At 43.7% G+C, this 19,329-nt stretch overlaps 1 long non-coding RNA gene across 2 annotated transcripts; it reads right to left on the bottom strand.

The window, feature by feature from the left end:
• Positions 1–7,403: 7,403 nt before the first annotated feature.
• LOC104668755 lies at positions 7,404–13,308 on the bottom strand. 2 transcript variants are annotated; one of them, XR_004057845.1, is made up of 3 exons: positions 12,823–13,308; positions 8,904–9,030; positions 7,404–8,207 (listed from the first exon to the last, which is right to left on the bottom strand). It is a non-coding gene; the product is annotated as an uncharacterized LOC104668755 (long non-coding RNA). The 2 variants fall into 2 exon arrangements; XR_004057846.1 differs by having other exon boundaries at positions 13,106–13,308.
• Positions 13,309–19,329: the final 6,021 nt, after the last annotated feature.

Here is a 19,329-nt window from a genome sequence, read left to right as displayed (position 1 = left end):
ACGAAACTGTGTTCAAGTCCCCATGACGGCCTCACACATGGGTGGTGGTCCTGCAGTTCCAGGTGCCAAACACATGCCAGCATCTGCTCAGACAGTGATCTTTGAGGAGGGGGAGCAGCAGAACCTGGGCACTGACCCCACAATGCCACTCACACCCACAGCCGATTCTACAGACAGGCATCAGGTCTCGGTCCTGGCCACCTCCCCCTGCAGGGCTTCAGCTCTTTCCCAGGACTCACGTGGTCCTTCCTCACATGCAGCTCTGCTAGGATGCATTGCTCTGTACCTAGGGGCTCTGAGGTGACAATGGCCATGCTCAAGCAGAGTGGAAGGGCTCAGGCTTGGTGCCCATTGTGGGGACCCTGACTGCAGCACTCCCAGACTATCATCGGACATGCTGGCCCCCAGGCTTAGCTAGGGCACTAGAGGTAGGAGTGCACTGCTCTGGACTCTGCAGGAGGAGGACAATTGTCACCGCATCTTTGTGTTCTCCTGCTGGTGTCACTCTGTGCTTCTCATCTCCTGGTTGTAGAATTCAGGGCAGACTCTCTGAACACCTTGTGAGAAACAGTAGAGTCCAGCAGAGAAGAGGAGAAAAGCCCAGCTGCAAAGACGAAAAACTGGCAGGTGTGACATGGGCCCCCAATTCCGATTCTGTATTTAAATGAGGTCTTCCGGAACACCTGCTGTTCTTGGATAATACTTCAAATATATATGTGTGTGTGTGTGTGTATATATACACACACACACATATATTTTTATTATTTATTTATTTATTTTTGAAGCAGAGTCTCGCTCTGGAGTGCAGTGGCATGATCTCAGCTCACTTCAACCTCTGCCTCCCGGGTCCCAGTTCAAGCAATTCTCCTGCCTCAGTCTCCCGAATAGCTGAGATTACAGGCATGCATCACCATACCCTGCTAATATGTCGGTTTTTTTTTCTTGAGACGGATTCATGCTCTGTCACCCATGCTGGAGTGCAGGGCGCGATCTCAACTCACTGCAGTTTCCACCTCCTGGGTTCAAGCTATTCTTCTGGCTCAGCCTTCCGAGTAGCTGGGACTACAGGTGCCTGAAACCACGCCCAGCTAATTTTTTGTATTTTTAGTGGAGACGGGGTTTCACCGTATTAGCCAGGATGGTCTCAATCTCCTGATCTTGTGCGAAAGAGCGAGGTCGCCTGGGTGACAGAGCGAGTCTAAGTTTCAAAAAAAGAAAAAAGAACAATATAACCCAAATTCACTCAAAAGAAATAAAAAGAAGATGACAAGTCAGTGGCATTGAAAACAGAAAATCAACAGAAGAACTGAATAGAACAATAGCTGTTTCTTCATAAAGATCAATAAAATTGGTGACTATCAAGCCAGGCTAACAAAGAAAAAAGAAATCACACAAATTACTGTAAGGTGAGTACAAAAGTAATGACAGTTTTTGCATTCTTGGAATTTGCTGTTTGATACTGGAATACCCTCTTAAATAAGTGTGGTTATGTTATTCATCATTTTAATGGGCATTTCTTACCTTTTTTTTTTTTTTGGCTAATGACTTATCACTTACTTATTTTAGACTATGGAATTGATGTCAGACAAAAAGCAAATGCAAGCGACTTTCTTATTCAAGTTCAAAATGAGTCCTAAAGCAGGGGAGACAACTCACAACATCAACGCATTTGGCCCAGGAACTGCTAATTAACGTACAGTGTACTGATTCAACAAGTTTTGCAAAGGAGGCGAGAGCCTTGAAGATGAGGAGCGTAGTGGGCGGCTACCGGAAGTTGATAACGACCAATTGAGAGCAACCACTGAATTCGATCCTCTTACAGCTACACGAGAAGTTGTTGAAGAACTGAATGTCGACCATTCTATGGTCATCCGGCATTTGAAGCCAATTGGAAAGTTGAAAAAGCTTGATAAGTGGGTGCCTCATGAGCTGACCAAATATTTTTAAAATCATCCTTCTGAAGTGTCGTCTCTTATTCTATGAAAATACAATGAACCATTTCTTGATCAGATTGTGACATGCCACGAAAAGTGGATTTCATACAACAGCCAGCTCAGTGGTCGGACTGAGAAGAAGCTCCAAACCACTTCCCAAAGTCAAACTTGCACCAAAAATGGTCATGGTCACGGTTTGGTGGTCAGCTGCCGGTCTTCTGCATTCAAAAACACTACAGTTTTTGAATCCTGCTGAAATCATTACATCTGAGAAGTATGCCATGCTAATCGATGAGATGCACGGAAAACTGCAGCACCTGGAGCCGGCACTGGTCAACAGGAAGGGCCCAGTTCTCCACATCACCTGACCACATGTCATACAACCAGGCTTCAAAAGTTGAATAAACTGGGCTATGAAGTTTTGCCTCATCTGCCATATTCATCTGACCTCTCACCAACCAACTACCACTTCTTTAAGCATCTTGGCAACTTTTTGCAGGGAAAACACTTACACAACCAGCAGGATGTAGAAAATGCTTTCCAAGAGTTCATTGAACCCTGAAAGCACAGAATAAACAAGTTTATTTCTCATTGGCAAAAATGTGTTCATTGTAATGATTTTTTTTTTTTTTTTTTTTTTTTTTTGACAGTCTCACTCTGTCGCCCAGGCCAGAGTGCAAAGGTGCAATCTCAGCTCACTGCAACCTCTGCCTCCTGGGTTCAAGAGATTCTCCTGCCTCAGCCTCTTGAGTAGCTGGGATTACAGGCACATGCCACCAGGCCCGGCTAATTTTTGTCTTTTTAGTAGAGACAGGATTTCACCATGTTGGTCAGGCTGGTCTCAAACTCCTGACCTCCTGATCCGCCTGCCTGAGCCTCCCAAAGTGCTGGGATTACAGGCGTAAGCCACTGCGCCCAGTCCATTGTAGTGGGTTCTATTTTGATTAATAAAGATGTGTTGCAGCCTAGTTATAAAAATTTAAAATTCATGGTCCAAAACCACAATTACTTTGGCACCAACTTAATAATATAAGAATTAAAAGAGGCCTTTGTATTAGAGAGCCCATGGATGATAAAATCATAAAGAATATTACAATCTCCATAACCCACAAACTTGGTAACTTAGACCAACTAGATGAATTAAAAGACATAATCTATTAATATTAAAACACAGGAGAAATAGGTAATCTAAATATATTTATATCTATTAATAAAATGGAATCAATACTTAATAACCTTACAGAAAACTTATATATTCCAAAAATCTGACATTCTGTCATGTTATACTAACTGGTGGGATTCAGGGATTTCCATTTTGATAAGAACATAGGTGAGTCGCACACACTTAATTTTAGTGCTCAGTAGTCAGGAAACCTATGTCCACTATAAGATACTGCAGAGCGATGCGTTATGGAGAATTTAGGCAAAGTACTATGATTTTCAGAGTTAAAGGAAGACAACCTGTTTTACGTACAGTAATTCCTCATAATGTCATAGGGGATACCATATTTAAACTTTGGAGTATCCCCAGGTATAATTCTTATTTGAGCCATATGTGAATTTCAGACACGGAGGCTTCCCAACTTTGGTGGCTTTCAGCAAATGTGGAAGTTAATTCACAACCTATTGTGTGGAGGCATAAAATTCAATGAGCACTCATTTAACCTTTTATTTTAAATATTATTTTTATAAACTTTGCATTTCCAATTAGGTGAAATTTTAAACCTGTTTCAGTTCTTATCCAATTTTTTTTTTCCTGAGACGGAGTCTTGTCCATCATACTGACTACCTTCTTTGCTTTCACACAGTCTCTGTACCATATGATTTCTGTAAAAAAAAATGATAAGCACCCCGGCTGGAGTGCAGTGGCATGGTCTCGACCCACTGCAACTCCCCCATCCCAGGTTCAAGTGAGTCTCCTGCCTCAGCCTCCCAAGTAGCTGGGATTACAGGTGCCTGCCACCACGCCCAGTTGATTTTTGTATTTTTAGTAGAGATGTGGCTTCCCCATGTTGGTCAGGCTGGTCTTGAAACCCTGACCTTGTGATCTGCCCACTTCGGCCTCCCAGAGTGCTCGGATTACAGGCCTGAGCCACAGCGCCTGGCCTCTCCACTCTTTTCAGGCAGAGGGGAGTAAGGGTTGCTTTAAGTTATCAGGGACTCCCATGTACCCAACCCATTTGTGCAAATTTCTTCCTTCAGAGTTCTTCAAATCAGCATCACCATTGTTAAAGGCCTCCCACATGGTAATAATTGTGCTACAGGGTTTTATGAACATGAAGTTTGTTTGGCTGAATTAACCTCCTTGTTGTGGCACAAGGGGGCCATAGGTGATTTCACCAATTATGGAGCGGGTTCACTGTGCAATGGGTGCCGACGTTCGTGAGTTCAATGAGACCAAACACATTCATACATAAATTCCATGAAGTGAATTTATTACTTACAAATAGCAAACAAAAGACAACAGAAGTCTAGGATTCAATATGAACTGCTACCACAAGATCAGGAAGGCTACCCAGAGCAGATGGATGGAGTTTTGACTGTAAACGCTTCACTTGCACTACAACTGAGGGACCCCAGAAAGCAGCACACCTTGGATTTTCTCCCACGATGTGGTTTGCTGGACACACACATTTAAAGGCCATTCTGTTTCGAGCAGGGACTCTAACAGAGCCTGGGCTGCTCTGACCAATGTCACCTGATTAACAGGATATTGCATTCCCAGCATATCACAGTTATCTTGAGAACTACCAGTAAGAAAGGGAGGAAAATGGCCCTGCACCCTTAAAACTGAAGGATCAGGATATTTGTTGTGACAGAGGCACAGACAGTAGCAACAGAGTGTTCTTGTGAGCCATCTACTAGTTCTCTTGACCGGAGCATGGCAACTGACTGCCTTTCTCTTTCCTTTCAATGGAAACTGTTTCAGAATATTTTGAATATTTTGAGTTTCTACATCTACAGAGTTGAGTCACATGATCACTGGCAGTGTAGACTCTCTGCATGGTTACAGGAAAGAGTTCAGGAGCCCATCAAGCCACATTGGTGGAGACCACCTAATCCTCCAGAGAGTGCCACTCCATCTTCCTGGGGTTAGCTTCACATGCAGTAAGGCCATTATGTCTAAGGCCGGCAAGACTTGCCGTCCGAAGATTTGACTTTTGACATGCTGATAAGCAGCAGTGATAAGAAAAGCCCACACACTGGCTAGGAATTTTTCAATGCAAGCAGCTGAGATGATTCTTCATATGCTTCGGTAGGGGCTAATATCAAACTTTCTTCCCATTTTCTTTACTCATCAGTGCCTGAACCATGAGACACCATAGATGTACACCTCATCAGGAGGGTGTATGGGACAACAGCAAGGGGAGCAGCAGCACAAGAAACAAACAAGGCCACTACTTCTGCCTACATAATAACTATTGTCTTGGAGTGCACAATAATTAATAATGTTCACATGGCTGCCCTAAGCATACAGAGATGGTGACCAGAGTAGATGCAGGGACTACAGAGATACAGCCTGATTCTTGTTAATTAGGACTTAAGTGTCGGCTTATGTGCTGCGTTTTTGTGCATTAATAAGTCAGAGCCTCAAAACTGCCTGCTAAGCACAGGCCAAATGTCACGCTGGGGTGCAATTAAACATTCATGTCTAGGAGATGACAGCATTTTAGTGTGGGAGAAGATGACAACAACTGAAGAGCACAAAATGCTGTGCAGACCAAAGGGAAGGCCCATCGTCAGCTCACGGTTCTGACTCAGGTCACTGCTGATGTGTTACGGAACCGTCAGCCGACAGCAGCGAGGTCAAGTTGAGCAGGTGTCCTGCATGAGGGCCGGTCCATTCCATTTGTGTTGCCAATTGTTTCAATAGCATCTCATGCACCCCACTGGTGAGGAAGGAATGAGCACCCTACGTTTACTGGCACCGTTAAACACATAACATCTATTACTAAACAGATAAGCCAGACATCAGTTATTAATTACATATAGGAGGATGGTGTAAGCTCCCACAGGCCCAAACAGGGATTAACTTGGGAGCAGAGAGTAGTATACGAGATTGCACCACTGCGCTCCAGCCTGGGCAACAGAGTGAGACTCCATCTCAAAAAAAGATAATAATGAAATAAAAAAATTTAAACTTACCTACATATTAGAAAAACATTAAAATTCAACCATGAATCCAGCACATTATCAAATGAATAGACAAAAATTCTACCAACAGACTTAATATCATTGTCTATGAAACTCAAGTACTACTGCTTCAAGAGCATTGACAGAACTCTCACCTCAAGGTTTCCCTGCAAAACAGGTGAAAGGCATACTCAAGACTCTTTAAGAATGAACCACTGATAAAAACAATATACTTGTAACTTGTGTAACATTTCATACATTTTTTTCAAGCACTGCACCATAATTAATTTGCATCGGGCTTTCCAAATTAGAAAAGCTTCACTTATAGAACTTCTTTCCTGTGGGAGTTTTCACATGACTTTTCAAGTAAATGTGAAAACTTACAATATTCTTGCAGTTTCTAAACTATTCGAGTTTTAATTCTGTGTGCGATCTTGTATGTACAAGGTCCAGGGAGCTACAGTGTGCATTTTCATATGTCCTTGAGTGAGTATGAGAGAAATGAAACATTCCCACATTCTGGATATTCATAGGGTATTTCTCAGGAAAGAGCTGATGTCTTCAAATGGAACTAACACAACTGAAGGCCTTACCACAAATTTAGATTCAAAAGGCTTTTCTCCACTCTGATTCCTCCCAAATCTTCAAAAACAGGAAAATCTGAAGGCTTGACCACATTTCCTACATTCTTAAGGTTTCTGTGCAGTGTGAGCCTTTTCATGTTTATGAGGGAATGGGAAAGAGTAAATGTTTTACCACATTTCTTACATTCAAGTGGCTTTATTTATTCATTTATTGATCTATTTATTTTCTTTAATTTTGAGATGGAGTCTCACTCTGTCGCCAGGCTGGAGTGCAGTGGCAGAATCTCGGCTCACTGCAACATCCGCCTCCTGGGTTCAAGCGATTCTCCTGCCTCAGCCTCCTGAGTAGCTGGGATTACAACCATATGATACCACACCCAGCTAATTTTTGTATTTTAAGTAGAGACGAGGTTTCACCATGTTGGCCTGGATGGTCTCAATCCCTTGACCTCGTGATCCGCAGGTACAGGGCTTTCCTCCAAACCCCCGTGGCTTTTTATGTCCTTGAAAAAGAACTAAGACAACTGAAATGTGCCACCAAGCCCAGTTAATTATTTTCTTTCTTTTTTTTTTTTTGAGACCGAGTCTCGCTCTGTCGTCCAGGCTGGCGTGCAGTGGTGCGATCTCGGCTCCCTGCAAGCTTCGCCACCCAGGTTCACACCCTTCTCCTGCCTCAGCCTCCGGAGTAGCTGGTGTGAGCCACCGTGCCCGGCATTATTTTATTTTTTGTAGAGACAGGGTTTCACCATGTTGCCCAGGTTGTTTCACATTGTTTTAATTCGGGCTGGTTATGAACTCCTGGGCTCAAGCAATACACACACCTTGGCCTCCCAAAGTGCTGGGATTGTAGGCTGAGTCACTACACCCAGCCTCTATATCATGACTTCTTTCATGGCGAGTAAGGTGACTGGAACGAGTGTAGCCTTTACCGCATCTCTTACATTCATAGGGCTTTTCTCCAGTATGAATTCTTTCGTGGAGGTGAAGGGACCTGAGGCGACTGAAGGCTTAGTCACATTGTTTATATTCATAGGGTTTCTCTCCAGTATGAGTATTTCTATGGTTACAAAGGGAACTCAAGTGACTAAAGGCTTTGCCACAATGTTTACATTCATAGGGTCTCTCTCCAGTATGAATGCTTCCATGGTCATGAAGGGAAGTGGAACAGCTGAAGGTTTTATCACATTTGGTACATCAGATGTCTTTCAAATGAATTGAGAAAATAAAATGCTTTCTTACATATCGTACATTTATAACTGGATTTCCACTGTGCATTATCCTGTGTCTTCTAACACCTGGAACAGAAACGAAGAATTTCCCACATTGTTCACATTTATGTTGCTTCTTTCCATATGGTTTGTATCCTGAGTGAGCTAGGATGTGCCTATTAAGAAGGGAATGACGTACAAAGACTTTCCCACAAATACTGCATTCACATTGTTTTTATCCAGTAGAAATGTTCTCATTCAGATCAAGATTCGGAATTTGGCTGACAACTTGTCCATCATACTGACTACCTTCTTTGCTTTCACACAGTCTCTGTACCATATGATTTCTGTAAAAAAAAATAAGCACATTATTATTGGTTGGTATAATAATTTTCTACTTATTAATAAGTCTTGGACTTACACTGTTACCAATACGAGGGAAAATGTTTTTTATTTATTTATTTATTTATTTATTTATTTATTTATTTATTTTTTGCCATGACTGATTTATTTGAAAGTAAATGGGTTACTACTGAAAACACAGCTATCACCTGCATGGCTATGACCAAAACAGTAACATTCATATACACAATTTTGTAGTACTGTTTTCAAATAAACTGTTTTCCAAACACTGACTGCTACACTGAAGTACGTTACATTTTGGGTGAAATTCCTCCAAAAAAAAAATAAATTTCAAGTGACTCTTATTTGTTTTGATTGCTTGTTTTTAAGTTCATGACATGCTAAGATTCCTTCAGAGGACTTTATTTCCTCTTCTCAGTGCAAATTATCTTATATCTTTCCCAGGTTTTTCAAAGTGATTTTCAATATTCTGGTCTTTCCATTTGTTTCCTAAAATGCAGACTCACAAAATTATCATGAATTATTACAAACTATAGAAACATTACTAGATTTCATGTTCATTGTGCACAGTGCCCATGCCTGATGCACCAAATCATTCCCTTGCCACATTCCAAATCACAAATAGCACTGATGATAGGGAAATACTTCTGTAATTAAGTGAAATGTGTTGTAATTCTTACCTACAGAAGCCAGGTTCATGCAGGCTTCCCGCATCACTTCTCTGCAGAGATTCTTCTGAGAAGAATCTAGCAAAGCCCATTCCTCCTGGGTAAAGTTCACAGCCACATCCTCAAAAGCCACAGAGTCCTAGAACATTCCACACATGTGGATAGAAGGATGGGTGAGACTGACAGCACTGGGAATTTATACTCAATCATAAGCTGTTTACATGATTCTAAAATTTCCAAGCATTTATTCTATGACTTGATTGTCACAACTCTTACTCTGTTCACACATACTCCCTCCCACACAGCAGTACTAATGCTAGAATTGAACTATTCAGAAAGGCAAAAGCAAAGTAGAAACACTTACCTCATTAGAGAATCCAGGGAGTAAGATGTGCTGCTAGGAGTTACCTTTTAACTTCACTTTGTACATTTCTAGTATCTGCCATAATAAAGTCCTACCTGATGTTCATAAGTGAGTTAATATTATCAGTCCTGAGACTACTTATTCTTAAAAACACCTGCTCACAAAGTTCCATCTTTGTTTGTATTAGTAACTTACATTTTGAAAGGGATTCCACCAACCCAAGTAATAAGAATGATTCACTGCATCTAAATGGCTTATGCAATATATTTGCCAAAACTTTTTCTGCTGAAGGTCTATTATTTTGTGTCACTGCAGTGGTGCTCAGGGAACAAGACACCAAAACACAGTCTGAACACTAAGTGTTCAATGAGTTTCCCTGGTACACAATATTTTACACTTGCTGTCACTTGTTAACTGGGGAGTTGAGCCCATTCCATGTGATTACACCAAGACAGAGTAGGCTCATTAAATTTAACTAAGTAGTAAATAAAACCAATAATTGATATTTGACAATACTAATATGACAATTTTAAAAATTTCTATTGCACAATGTCAAGGTAGAAAGGAGTAAGAGGAAATAGGACACATGTTTTTTAAAATGACATTAATGTCACCACTTCCAGATGCTAATCCTATGAAATCACATAAATTCCCAAATCAGGTTGTTTTAGGCAAGAAAAACTACTTTTTCATATGTAGTAAAAATGACAAATGTCTAATGATTTTTAGTCATCTAAAGGAAGAGTGATGGTTTGTCTAACATACTTCTAAGATTTTCAGACGAAAAATATTCAGGACAGGACTGTATTAGCAGAGAGATGAGCAAGCAGACCAAGGGGGAAAAAAAAAGTCTTAATGACCCAGCATTTATATGGAAAGTTGATGAATGATAGAGTAGGCACTGTAGAGTAGAAAAAGAAATCACATGAACTTTAAAATATGAGGCAAACCAGGCTGGCATCTACTTGGGAAAATGGATTGCATTCTTCTCTATTCCATGAACCATAATCAACTTATTATGTATCAAATATGAAAGATAAAACTAGAACACTTTCAGAAGTCACAGGAAGATTTTTTTTTTTTTTTATGAAGGATTAGGCAGAATTTTTTTTAGGTAAGAAAAAAGTGATAAAGGAACAGACAAACTCAAACATATTAAAATTTAGGGAATAAAAAGAAAATAGAGTGGGCCGGGCATGGTGGCTCACGCCTGTAATCCCAGCACCTTGAGAGGCTGAGGCCGGCAATCACCTGACGTCAGGAGGTTGAGACCAGCCTGGCCAACACTGGCAAAACCCTGCCTTTTTGTTGTTTGTTTGTTTGTTTTTTGAGACAGAGTCTCGCATTGTCACTTGGGCTGGGGTGCAGTGGCAAGATCTTGGCTCACTGCAACCTCCACCTCCTGGGTTCAAGCAATTCTCTTGCCTCAGCTTCCCAGGTAGCTGGGATTACAGGTGCCTGCCACCAGGCTCAGCTAAATTTTTGTTTTTTTAGTAGAGACAGGGTTTCACCATGTGGGCCAGGCTGGTCTGGAACTCCTGACCTCGTGATCTGCCCACCTTGGCCTCCCAAAGTGCTGGGATAATAGGCATGAGCCACCGTGCCAGGCCTAAAACCCCATGTTTACTAAAAATACAAAAATTAGCTGTGTGTGATGGTGGGTGCCTATAATCCCAGTTACTCGGGAGACTGACACAGGAGAATTACTTGAACCCGGGAGGCGGAGGTTGCAATAAGTAGAGATGGCCCCACTGCACTCCAGCCGTGCTACAAAGCAAGACAGCGTCCCCAAAAAAACAAACAACAACAAAAAAAAAACCCTCAGATATCCAGATAAGAGGACACAGATATGTTCACTGTCATAAATTCTTCACCATGCTATAAGAGGGGAACTGACATTTTGGTGAATCTTTGTAAATGATCAATTTATCTATCACACTTTTATGTCACCAGTAGCATTGACAAAGCTAAGTCCTACAATTCCATTGGAAATTACCCTTAAAAAGAACAGACTTTTAAAACTTACTACACTCACTCTGGGGAAGAAATAAATAAGAATTTTTAGCAAATAAAATACATCATTTTACCTTGCCTCTTTGGAAATAGTATGTTTATCTTTCAAGCTGTACTGACAAAATGTATCTTACAGTCAATGAAAACCTGAAACTCAAATAAGCGGACAAGCCTTTTCAAGGTAACAAACTCAGGGAGAGGCAGTGCAGACTCCAACACAGACCTTTCTAAGTGTCACAGCAGGCTATTCTATCCCTCGGGACACCCATCCTGTTCAGTAAAGTACTCAGTGACCACCTAGGAGGCACTGGCACTGCTCTTTGTCCTCCTGTGCGCCTTTAGTGCATTTTCATATTCAGGTTCTTGCACATCCTCTCTGGGGTGGGTTTTCCTTGTCCTTTGGGACAGTTTTTCTCTCTTCACAAGTCTGAGACGCTCTAGAGAGCAGAAATCATTTCTGCCTTTTCCTCTCAATATCAGCATCCCATTGGCAGACCATCAATGTGTCTCCAAGGAATAAAAACTCCAGCTGGAGGAACAGTTTTAATGACCCAGCTTTAAAGACATTACATTGTATTGTCCATTCATTTTAATGTCCCAAAATTTTAATGACCCTAAGGGGTCACCATTTTAGATAAACTATACCAGGAGATTCTTCTAAGGCCAAGAGCATCCAGCTGCTCCACTGAGAGACTCTACCCCCTACCTCAGGCTGTCCTTGGAGATGAGATGATGCCGGGGCTGATACTCACTAGACCCTCCAATAGACATGGCCACTGTGGGTATTCTGGGTCATCCCCAGGCAGTTCTAAAATGCCAGGACTAGGAAAAGACAGGAGAGTGGCTGAGGACACAACACCCTGTAAAGTTTTCATGGGGGGACCTCAACCTAAAGACATTTTGGTAATATGTTCACTTAGGAAAGGTGAAAAGAAGAGAGGCACAAAGATTTTTTTACAGTAGAGTGTCTGATGATTTATTCTCCACTTTCCTCTCATGTAAAATGTTTGGAAACAGAAAAATATTTTGGCCGAACTCAGTTAATGTCAGGAGTTCGAAACCAACCCAGCCAACATGCCAAAACCCTGTCTCTACTAAAAATACAAAAATTTGCTGGACGTGGTGCTGGGCGCCTATAAGCCCAGCTACTTGGGAGGCTGAGGCAGGAGAATCGCTTGAACCCGGGAGTCAGAGGCTGCAGTGAGCTAAGACTGCACCATTGCACTCCAGTCTGGCGACAGAGCGACACTTCGTCTCAAAAAAAAAAAAAAAAAAAAAATATATATATATATATATATACACACACACACACACACACACACACACACGTATGTATGGTTTGCTTCCTCATTAACCTTATCAAAGCCTCTCATTTACGCCCCTCCTGAGGACACCAAACCACAAACCATGACTGCGGCACCCGGTTTATGAATCGCCATTTGCTCAAACACTCCATTTAACGTTTTAACAAAGCCTCAGGTTAATTTTAGGGGGAGAAAGGTGGGACTGGAAGCCCATGAACCACAGCTTCTCCCACGCCGGAACCCCACTCACCGAGTCGGGGCTCTCCCGGATCAGCCTCCCGTGGTCACCGCACTACCTGGGTGGCGGAGGCGCGGGGTTCCCGAGAGGGCTCCGGCCGGCGGAAGTGGCGCCCACAGGTACAGACAGGACGCAGGGGTCCCGCTGCCTGCCCCGCCCGGCCCTGCGCAGAAGAGGACTGAGGCCCGGCTGCGCGCGGCGACTCGGTCCGCAGGTTCCGCAGCCGATGACTGGTTCCAGCAGGTTTCAACCAGACCTCTTCCCCACTTCGGGAAGCCAGGCGCAGTCCACTCACCATTCCTCAGCTTCCCGGGTGTCCTGGCGTCAGCTAGGGATGTCCCAATACCCGCAGGTCACACGGTGGCAGAGACTGCTGCAGAGCCACTTGGGCCTCCCAGAGCCAAGAAGTAGCAGCAGAGACTAACAGAAAGAGCCTACTGTGGAGAAGGCCGGACAAAGCGCCCGCCAGCCAGATCCCGGAAGCCGCCCTCTCCTTTCCGGCGGCGCGCCTGATTGAAGGGTCCCCACCTCAGCGCCCCGATTGTATCGGGCTTCAGGCCACGCCCCCTCAGGCCCTGAGTGACAGGAGATAGCGATCTCACGTGAGGCTGGATGAGGCCAGAATGACCTTTTTGGTCTAGCGGTTTGTAGGGATTGCGTCCTTCCTGTCCTGGGATCTGACCAACCTTGTATACAAGATTATAGCTATTTGTGCATAATATATAGATAAAATTGCAGGCAATACAATGACAATTCTGTAACTGCCCAGTGGGTTCACCTTGCCTGCTACGTAGACAGGGCCGATTTCTCAAGAACAGGGGAATAGTAACAGAGAAAGAGTAATTCAGCAGAGTCAGCTGTGCGGGAAACAGGAGATTTTTGTTTTATTTTATTTAATTTTATTTAATTTTATTTTATTTTATATTTGATTTTATTTTTCTGAAACAGAGTCTTCTCTGTCGCCCAGGCTGGAGTGCAGTCTCGGAGTTTTATGATTATTCAAATCAGTCTCCCTGAGCGTTTGGGGATAACAGTATTTAGAAAGTTTATTTTGCCAAGGTTGGGGATGCTTTTATTTTATTTATTTATTTCTTTTTTATGAGACAGGGTCTTGTTCTGTCACCCAGGCTGGAGTGCAGTGGTGCAGTCATGGCTCATGGCAGCCTCTACCTCCTGGGCTCAAGCCATCCTCTTACCTCAGCCTCCCGAGTAGCTGGGACCACAGGCGCGAGCCATCATATCCAGCCAAGATTATGTTTTTATTTTCATTTTTTTATATTTACTAGATGTTTATAATTATTTCATTGACTGCCTATTAAAGTATTTTCTCCGTTTATTTCAGTTTTATTTTTCCCACTGGTTCATTAGCCTTATTTGTGTACATATTGCTCTGTTATTTGTTCATAGGTTTTGATTTTTTTTTCTTTGGCTTCACATTTGGAGTCATTCTGAAAAGAATCTTCGCTTTTCAAAATTAAAAATATATGTATACATTTTCTCTGGTACTTCTATTTTTCTTTCTTTCTTTCTTTCTTTCTTTCTTTCTTTCTTTTTTTTTTTTTTTTTTTTTTTTTGAGACAAAGTCTCGCTCTGTCGCCCAGGCTGGAGTGCAGTGGCGCAATATCAGCTCACTGCAACCTCTGCCTCCTGGGTTCAAGCAGTTCTCTGCCTCAGCCTCCTGAGTAGTTGGGATTACAAGTGCCCGCCACCACGCCCGGCTAGTTTTTTTGTTTTTCTTTTTGTTTTTTTTTTTTTTTTTTGTATTTTTAATAGAGGCGGGGTTTCATCATGTTGGCCAGACTGGTCTTGAACTCCTGACCTTGTGATCCACCCACCTCAGCCTCCCAAAGTGCTGGGATTACAGGCATGAGCCACCGCACCCTACCTATTTTTTCTTTGTTTTCCATTTACGTCCTTTGATCCAACTGGAATTTATTTCATCTTGAGAGTAAGGTACAGAGTCTAGCTTTACTTTTAAAAAAATTAATAGTTATTATTCTGTGTAAACTTGGACAAATATAAAACCCAAAAAACAAATAAGAACACCTCATGGATTGAGTTAGGGATAATTGACATTTTTCACAATATTGAAGCTTATTCAGGGACACAGTGTCTCCCCATCTTCATTCTTCAAGTCCTTCCGTCTACGCGGCACCTCTAGCCTCCCAGGTGGCTGCTCAGGGTGGAAGCCTCAGATTCCTCTCCTCTCTTCATACTCCGTCCTTGGAACAGGTCTTAGAAATATGTTCCACAGTCCGGGCGCGGTGGCTCACGCCTGTAATCCCCGCACTTTGGAAGGCCAAGGCGGGCGGATCACCTGAGGTCAGAAGTTTGAGACCAGCCTGGCCAACATGGTGAAACCCTGTCTCTAATAAAAATACAAAAATTAGCTGGGCGTGGTGGTGGGCGCCTGTAGTCCTGAGAATAGCTTGAACACAGAAGGCAGATATTGCAGTGAGCCGAGATTGTGCCACTACTCTCCAGCCTGAATGACAGAGCAAGTCTTTGTCTCAAAAAAATAAAAAGAAAAAAAAGAAATATGTTCCACATCTGCTTCTCCCTGTCCCTCCTGTGCCATCACCTGGTCACACCACCTTGGTCCCTCCCTGGAATGTCGCTGGCACTGACTGGTCTGCCCACCGATTTCTGTGAGCCCTTCCCCCTTGTCATAACACAGCAGCCAGACTGATCCTTTCCCAACATGTCATCCTCTCCTCAGAAGCCCTCGGGTGGGTTCACATCTTGGAACAGAAGCCAGGTGCTCTGCAGTGGCACATATACGCTGCTCCGCAGTGGGATATGTACGCCGCTCTGCAGTGGCACATATACGCTGCTCCGCAGTGGGATATGTACACCGCTCTGCAGTGGCACATATAGGCCGCTCCGCAGTGGGATACATACACTGCTCTGCAATGGCACACATATGCTGCGTGTGGGTCTGCCCTGCGGGGACATCACCCGTGCAGGCACATGTGTGTGCCTCCCGTGTTCTGCCCAGCACACTCCCTGGTGCACTCCACACATCTGAGTGAAGGGAAGGCCAGCACATTTCTTCCGTAGATAACATGTAGCTACTTGAGTTGTTTGTTTCATGCTTTTAAGAATTGTAGGTAGTGGGCCAGGTGCAGTGGCTAACACCTGTAATCCCAGCACTTTGGGAGGCCGAGGCAGGTGGTTCACCTGAGGTCAGGAGTTCGAGAACGGCATTTTTATTAGAGACGGGGTGCACCAGTGTACTCCAGCCTGGGCAAAAAGAGTAAGACTGTCTCAAAAAAAAAAAAAAAAAGAAAGAAAGAAAGAAAAAGAAAAAGAAAGAAAACAAAAGAAAAGAATTGTAGGTAGTTACAGATTTTTTAATTTGTCAACTATCAATTCACTGACTTTGTTTCTCATAGGTTTCAGTTGACTGACTTGGATTTTTAAGTTATGTGGTTATATCAGCTTCAAATAATGTAATTTTTATGCTTTTAAAAATAGGTATGTGCTTAGCAATTAAATGATTATGTGATTTTTTTTAGTTTTTTTTTTTTTTTTTTAGTGTTTAAGTAACTATTTCCTAGTTAAATTTCCAATTGTTTGGAATCTTTTTTCCTATTTTTTTTTTGAGACGGAGTCTTGTCGCCCAGGCTGGAGTGCAGTGGTGCGATCTCGGCTCACTGCAAGCTCCACCTCCCGGGTTCACGCCATTCTCCTGCCTCAGCCTCCTGAGTAGCTGGGACTACAGGCGCCCACCACCACGCCTGGCTAATTTTTTGTATTTTTTTTTTTTTTTTAGTAGAGACGGGGTTTCACTGTATTAGCCAGGATGGTCTCGATCGCCTGACCTCATGATCTGCCTGCCTCGGCCTCCCAAAATGCAGGGATTATAGGCGTGAGCCACCGCGCCCGGCCTGGAATATTTTTTTCTTATTCATCTCCAGTTTTGTGCACAGAGGGTGGGTGTGGCATTTGTGATCTATTATTGTTAATGGCCTCCATTTAAAATCATTTTATTGGTCGTGATTTGCCTGCCATGTCAAACCTATTTTAATGAAGCATTTGCTTTTCTAGCTGCATAGAATTATTTGAAGAAAGATAATGAGAAATGGGGACTCTAATTGGCCTACAGTTCGATAGAAGAAAGCTAAAAGCCTACCCAAATACGATAGTAACCACTGTTTTCTCTAAACTAGGAAAAAGCAGCAGTAGAATTGTTGATTAGTCTTGCAGAAGGCTATAGTTCTCGCTGCCATCCGGTTTTTCAGCTTAAAAAACAGGTATGCCGAACGCAGGGTGCTGGGAGGGGTGTGTACGTCACTGAAACCACCTGTCTTTTACAGAGATGCTGGAAGGGTGCAGTTTACCTGCTGAGTCAGACTCTGAGTTGGGCAGATCCAGCTTTCTAGCTAGCGTGGTGCTTGCTGTGGCCCTGGCCTGGTTGCTCAGTCTTCTGGGCCTCAAGTTCCGTGTCTAGCAGTTGAAAGTAATGCAGTGCTGACGGCACTGAGGTTTTTAGTGTTAAACGGATGAGTGCTGGGAAGCATTTTTGCTGAATTCCCTGGCAGGCTTTTATTGCTGTCGGCAGTAACGCAGAGCTAGCAGCAGTTTTTATTTGTCAGTGGTGAGTAACGTCAGTTTTTCTTCTCCTGCATGGACTAGCTTTTGTTAACTTACTGAAACAAACAATTTCTTAAGCATTTCTGCCAGGAAGTTCCAATTTGGCAATCAGCTAAGGTGCTTTATTCTACATACGGGAGGATACAAGGGTAGTGCAAGGGAATGAAAGAGACAGTCCCCAAGAATATAAGCATCGTGAGAGCTGTGCAGGTGAAAATTCATAAATGAGACTACCTCTAAAAGGAAGCTGTAAAATCAACACACAACGAGTCAGGAGAGATTTGCAAAGACACTTTAAAGAAACGGTGCCTTGAGAAGTCGGAGACCTCCTTGAGAATGCCTTAAGGAAAATACTGTCAAAAGGGGGTTGTCAGCAGTGAAGTTGGGAAAACAGCCTCCTGGAGGTGTGGCTTGGTGGCAGACCATCGGGCTGCACTGGTCAGATGCCATTCCTGGTTGGCGCTGCAGACCAGCTTTACCAGTGGGGATTGCCATGCTTTCTAAGCGCAAGCCCTTAGGAAGGTAGAGGTGGGCAGGTAGGGAGGAGGGAAGATTTAGGAAGGAAGAGGAGTTTCAAGAAGGCAGCCTTTGTCTCCCAACCAGAGCTGCTGAGGCTCCAGGCCATCCTCTCCCATGTCCCACAGTGGCTGTTTGGATCCTTACCACTTCCTGTCCCCCTCCTGGCGTCTGACACATATTCAGGCAGCTTTGCATCCTGGGCTTCGGTTATTCCTGCTGTTGAGACCACTCACGCTCCGTGGTGTCAGCAGCCACCATTTGACTTGCTTATATGCTAGTGGGTTAGAAATGGGGAGCATCTGCCGAGGGATCTGTCCTGTGGCCTGGCCTGGGTGTGGATGGCTGTGGTCCCCCAGGGCTTTGTGGGTGTCCCATCTGAGAAGACTGGAAGTTGGCCAGAGGCCTCATGGGGGTCCTGCAGGGACAGTCTCAAGGTGACAGCGGCTGCACCCCAAGCGCGGCCTGAACTGGAGAGGCACGTGAGCCTCTGATATGGCTTTGGATAACGCGCAGCATCTTCACACCTGCTGTGTTCTGTTCGTTCCAGGTCAGTCGCCAGAGCTCGTGCAGATTTGGTGGGGTCCTCCCTCTCAATGGCAGGTGTCAAAAGAACCAGTGGACATGGTCATAGCCACCCCAGACGTTCACTCCCTACCAATCCCCTGGTAGTCTCCCCAGCCTTCCCCCATGTGAATGTACTGAAGAACTGACACCCACCCTCTGGTTTTAAGATGTTTAGAATTTGTAATAATTTTATAGATACGTATTTTCTAGAGAGTGACATAACATCCATAACAATCTAAAAACAGATTTTCTAGGAAGTTACCGTGAAATCTACAAAAGCAATAAAACATTTCATCCCAGGGGCTGAGCTGTGAGGAGAGTATCAGGGTTTAGGCTCTGCTGCCTTTCCCCGAAGAACTCACTCAGGAAGCAGTCAGGTACGTGGCATCCTGGGGCCTGGCTGACCTCAAGCTTATCTGGTACTGTTAGTTTCAGCAGCATTTCTTCTTTAGCGAGACTGTTGGAAGATAAAAGGGGAAGGAGGAATTTCTGGGCCTTGGTGGCCGTGAGGAGCTGCAAGTGATGCTGAATGTGATCTTCCAGCTGGCCTGGGGCCCTGGTGGAGACTGAACACGGAATGAGAGGCAGGTTTTGTGGGTAGACAATGGCGTCCATGAGAACTGCTGAGTAGGCAGGAGGAAAGATGGGTCTGAAGCTCAGGAGGGAAGTGGGGATGGAGGCAGGCATTCTGGAATCATAGACAACAGCATGACATACTTGTTCAGCAGGAGGAATATGCAGGTGGTTCATCGTCTCACCATCATTGGACTTTGCTTTTGGCATAGGGCATCGTTTCTTTCTCCACTGTCTCGTGATGGTGGCTTTTTACATTTTATATTT

Source organism: Rhinopithecus roxellana, chromosome 6, assembly GCF_007565055.1.
Source record: "Rhinopithecus roxellana isolate Shanxi Qingling chromosome 6, ASM756505v1, whole genome shotgun sequence".
NCBI classification, from domain to species: Eukaryota; Metazoa; Chordata; class Mammalia; order Primates; family Cercopithecidae; genus Rhinopithecus; species Rhinopithecus roxellana.
Note: the sequence above shows the minus strand (reverse complement) of the source record. Positions and strands in the feature narration are given on the sequence as shown.